Genomic DNA, 5220 nt, shown 5'->3' with positions numbered 1-5220 from the left:
TCTCTCTAGCGCGCTCCTGTGTGTGTGCGCGCGCGCGCGCCTCTCTCTCCCCCCCCCCCCGCCCCGCCGCCGCCTGTGTGTGTGCGTGCGTCTCTCTTTTGCGAGCCTGGAGCACCTGTGTGTGTCTCTCTAGCGCGCTCCTGTGTGTGTGCGCGCGCCTCTCTCTCCCCCGCCTGTGTGTGCGTGCGTCTCTCTTTTGCGAGCCTGGAGCGCCTGTGTGTGTTGTCACGCTTGGGTCACAGGTTTGCACAGAGACACAGGAGGTTGTAGAAAAAAAGGAACTTTATTCAAAGCTCTGCAAACAAACATTTGTCTCTTTTCAAAAGTTTAAACGTGCTCCATGACAAGTCAGAGATGACAGCTCTGCCAGGAGCACAGATTGTCTGAGAGAGAAAGAAGGAGAAGCAAGCAACCAATTTAACAAACTGAAAGAAGCCCGTGCAGGCTTTTTAAGAAGGCGGAGCACCGCACAAGAGGCATATTACGCGACAGAGCCGGCAAGAAGGGAAAGGAGGAATGTGAAGGTAGTCTGTCCATGTTTCTTAGGGGTTTTCCCAGGGGCGTCTGTATTCTATGGGGGTGCGATCAGCTTTGCTGCTCACAGTGTGTCTGTCTAGAGCGCTCCTGTGTGTGTGCGCACACGCCTCTCTCGCGCGTGCTCCTGTGTGTGTGTGTACAGCCCTCTGTCTCTTGCGCTGCCTCTGTGTGTGTGTGTGCGCGTGTGTGCGCGCTCTCTATCGCTCCCTGCACAGTAAATGCACAGGGAGAGAATGAACATCAACAAACCGAAAGGGAACCTGGCTTGTTCGTATACCGAGTGTTTGGTCGTGAACCGAGGCAAAAGTTTGGCGAACTTTTTGGTCGTAAACCGAGTTGTACGTGTGCCGAGACGTTCGTGAACCGAGGTTCCACTGTATATAAATCCCCGCGAAGTACTGCTTTTAAATTTTTATGAAGAAGAAAAGCTTTTTAAATTGAGGGAAAATATCCCAATAGCAATTTGTTAAGGATGTTTTTTTGTGAAGCAGCCTTAACACAGCTTTTCCGCTGTTTTATAAACGAACACCATATAAGGTCTTCCTTTTTCCTTGCTTCGCCAAGGAAAGAGCCTTTTTATTAAATCCAAGGGTTCTTCACTTTTTTTTTTGTTTGTTTATTACGATTGTTATAGTTCTATTTGTATACGACGTTGTCAGTTCAGCACTCAGGTTGTAATATGACCAAGCCGTGGAAGCTTACTGTTAAGAATGCAACGTATAGTTGTACATGAGAAAAGCAATCTTGCCTCAAATCAATGGCAAACTTTTGTAGGTCTATGAACTTAATTTAAAGTTTAGGTTTACACGGTGCTTTCTTTCCGAAGTACCTGCACTCATGAATATGTCTGTATGCGTCAGTCGCTCAAATCCCCAAGCTTCGCACCGGCGAAGTACTGCTTTTAAATTTTTATTAAGAAGAAAAGAAAACCTTTTTAAATTAAGTCTTAAAAAGAGCTGTAAAGATATTGACAATAAGCTACGCAAACCCACCAAGACATGCAATCGTTTAAATCAAAGCGCGAGTCGAAAAACACCATCCCATAATATTAGTTAACGATTAACACATTTCTATATGTATTGTAAGCATACAATACAACTGATAATATGTTGCGCTTATTTATCTGGTGTACTGACATTTTTGCGCGTTTAACGGCTGAAATCTAACGTGGTTTGTGCCCTTCAGAATGAAAAGAGTTTGCATTTACCTTTTTAATAAAAGGCGAGCTTTTAAGCCTGAGAAATCACCCCGTAAATGCACACGTTTAATTGCACGTGTTAATATGTATGCTTACACAGTATTAAAAGACACTCAACAAGTACACAGTATTAAAAGACAGTCAACAATTAACGTCATTTACCTTCGTTCCCGCGTTTGACTTGTGCTGTAAATCTCTTCCTCGTTTTCAGTTCACGTGATTACGTAGGAGGCGTAATACGTGATGACGCGATACGTGACTCCGCCTCCTCCATTAGAGTATATGGACAAAAAACAGTTCCAGTTATGACCATTACACGTAGAATTTCGAAATGAAACCTGCCTAACTTTTGTAAGTAAGCTGTAAGGAATGAGCCTGCCAAATTTCAGCCTTCTACCTACACGGGAAGTTGGAGAATTAGTGATGAATGAGTCAGTCAAACAGGTTCCAGTTATGACCATTATGCGTAGAATTTCGAAATAAAACCTGCCTAACTTTTGTAAGTAAGCTGTAAGGAATGAGCCTGCCACATTTCAGCCTTCTACCTACACGGGAAGTTGGAGAATTAGTGATGAGTGAGTCAGTCAAACAAGTTCCAGTTATGACCATTACGTGTAGAATTTCGAAATGAAACCTGCCTAACTTTTGTAAGTAAGCTGTAAGGAATGAGCCTGCCAAATTTCAGCCTTCTACCTACACGGGAAGTTGGAGAATTAGTGATGAGTCAGTCAGTCAGTGAGGGCTTTGCCTTTTATTAGTATAGATATACTAGCAAAATACCCGCGCTTCGCAGCGGAGAAGTACTGTGTTAAAGAGGTTATGAAAAAGTAAAGGAAACATTTTAAAAATAACGTAACATGATTGTCAATGTAATTGTGTTGTCATTGTTATGAGTGTTGCTGTCATATATATATATATTCTGAGAAACTAATTCATGCATTTATCTCTAGTAGGATTGACTACTGCAATGCGGTGTTCACTGGATGTTCAAACTGTTCTTTATACAGCCTCCAGTTAATCCAAAATGCGGCTGCGAGAATTATTACAAGAACAAGAAAATACGAACACATAACTCCAGTTCTTAAATCCTTACACTGGCTCCCGGTTAAGTTCAGGGCAGATTTCAAAATCCTTCTTTTTAACATATAAATCATTAAATGGTCGAGGTCCGGCTTACTTGTCTGAACTTATCATGACTTACAAACCAGAGCGCACATTAAGATCTCAAGATGCCGGTCTGCTTATGATTCCAAGGATTAATAAAATAACAGTGGGGGGGTCGAGCTTTTAGTTACAGGGCCCCTAAACTGTGGAATGGTCTGCCTGCTACTATAAGAGATGCCCCTTCGTCTCAGCTTTTAAATCCCGGCTGAAGACTCACTACTTCAGTTTAGCATATCCTGACTAGAGCTGCTGGTTAACTGTTCAGACTGCATCTCTGTTGTTAGTCATTAGCACTTAAACATAAGTAACATGACAGTTATAATTGTATACTAACCCTCACTTATTCTGTTTTTCTTCTCGTACTCAAATGTGGCACTTGGTGCCATGGCCCACCTGCCAAGTTGTTTTGCCTGCCTAAGGAAAAGTCATCCCAGATGGAGGATCGCAAGAATCGTGGGAGAGAGGGGTCCTTCATCGGATTGGCTGGCCCAGCACTGTTTCAGCTGTGGAATGGCCAAATGGGGGAGGCAGCTTGAAGGATGAGGTCTCCATGACTCTATACAAATACAAATCTTATTATGGGATATATCATCTACTGTTAAATTCTGCTCTGTACTTCTAAAATTTATATATATATATATTTTTTTTATTTCTTACTATATTGAGAAATTGTTCTGTGTACTGTACTGTATTGTATTGACCCCCTTCTTTTGACACCCACTGCACGCCCAATCTACCTGGAAAGGGGTCTCTCTTTGAACTGCCTTTCCAAGGTTTCTTCCATTTTTCCCTACTAGGTTTTTTTGGGAGTTTTTCCTTGTCTTCTTAGAGAGTCAAGGCTGGGGGTCTGTCAAGAGGCAGGGCCTGTTAAAGCCCATTGCGGCACTTCCTGTGTGATTTTGGGCTATACAAAAATAAACTGTATTGTATTGTATATATATATATATATATATATATATATATATATATACACATATATTATATATATATATATATATATATACATATATTATATATATATATATATATATATATATATACATATATTATATATATGTTATGAGTGTTGCTGTCTTTTATATATATAATATGCACACACACACACATAAACATATATATACATATCTACATATACACATATGAACATATACATACGTATATACACATCCACATAAACATATATATACATATACAAATTTACATATCTACATATATATATATATATATATATATATATAGACATAGATATATACATACATACATTCACATAAATTGCGCGTCCCGTTTTGAATTAATACTGGACGGGATTTATCCCGTATTTTTTTTATCATTTTTTTTTAAAGCAGCGTCTCATGCAAATCATCCCACACGCATTTTATGAAGATGCCTCCTTTCCTACTTTTGATTGGGTAATACTTGATGTCATCGTTAGTTTGATTGGTGTTTTTAACTGTCCAGTGAGGAGGGCGTGTCTTTTAAGTACAGTCTGCAAAGTGTTGGCACTGAGATGTGGCGTCAGCGCCATAGTTGAAGCCCCTAACGTTGCGGTCAGCAAGTCGGCTAACATCCGCCATGTGCCGTCTTTCAGTTGCGAGAAGCAGATCATAGAATGGTTGAAACTGTTGCCCCTAACGTTGCGCCACGGCGTGTGGTTCGTTTATACCTCGTGTCTTCTCATTAAACTTTTATCTCGCGAATATGTTATTGCAATCCGCAGCGGGAGCGTTTCTATAAACTTAATTTAAACTTACGTTTTACACCGTGCTTTGTTTCCCTTATGAACATGCTTGTATGCTTAACTCGCTCCGTTCTCAATTGTTTAATTAATTTTTGCTCTTCGCTGTTTGCGGCTGTTCCTCCATTTCCCCCTACTTCGTTCTTTTATCTCGCGAATATGTTATTGCAATCCTTAACGGGAGCGTTTCAATAAACTGATTGAAAATAGTTTTGCATTTACCTTTTTAGTAAAAGGCGAGCTTTTAAGCCTGAGAAAATCACCCCGTAAATGCACACGTTTAATTGCACGTGTTAATATGTATGGTTACACAGTATTAAAAGACAGTGAACAACGTCAGTTACCTTTGTTCCCGCGTTTGATAAAAGGTGAGCTTTTAAGCCTGAGAAATCACCCCGTAAATGCACACGTTTAATTGCACGTGTTAATATGTATGCTTACACAGTATTAAAAGACAGTCAAAAATTATGTCATTTACCTTCGTTCCTGCGTGTGACTCGTGCTGTAAATCTCTTCCTTGTTTTTAGTTCACGTGATTACGTAGGAGGCGTGATGACGCGATACGTGACTCCGCCTCCTCCATTAC

Source organism: Erpetoichthys calabaricus, chromosome 15, assembly GCF_900747795.2.
Source record: "Erpetoichthys calabaricus chromosome 15, fErpCal1.3, whole genome shotgun sequence".
NCBI classification, from domain to species: Eukaryota; Metazoa; Chordata; class Cladistia; order Polypteriformes; family Polypteridae; genus Erpetoichthys; species Erpetoichthys calabaricus.
Note: the sequence above shows the minus strand (reverse complement) of the source record.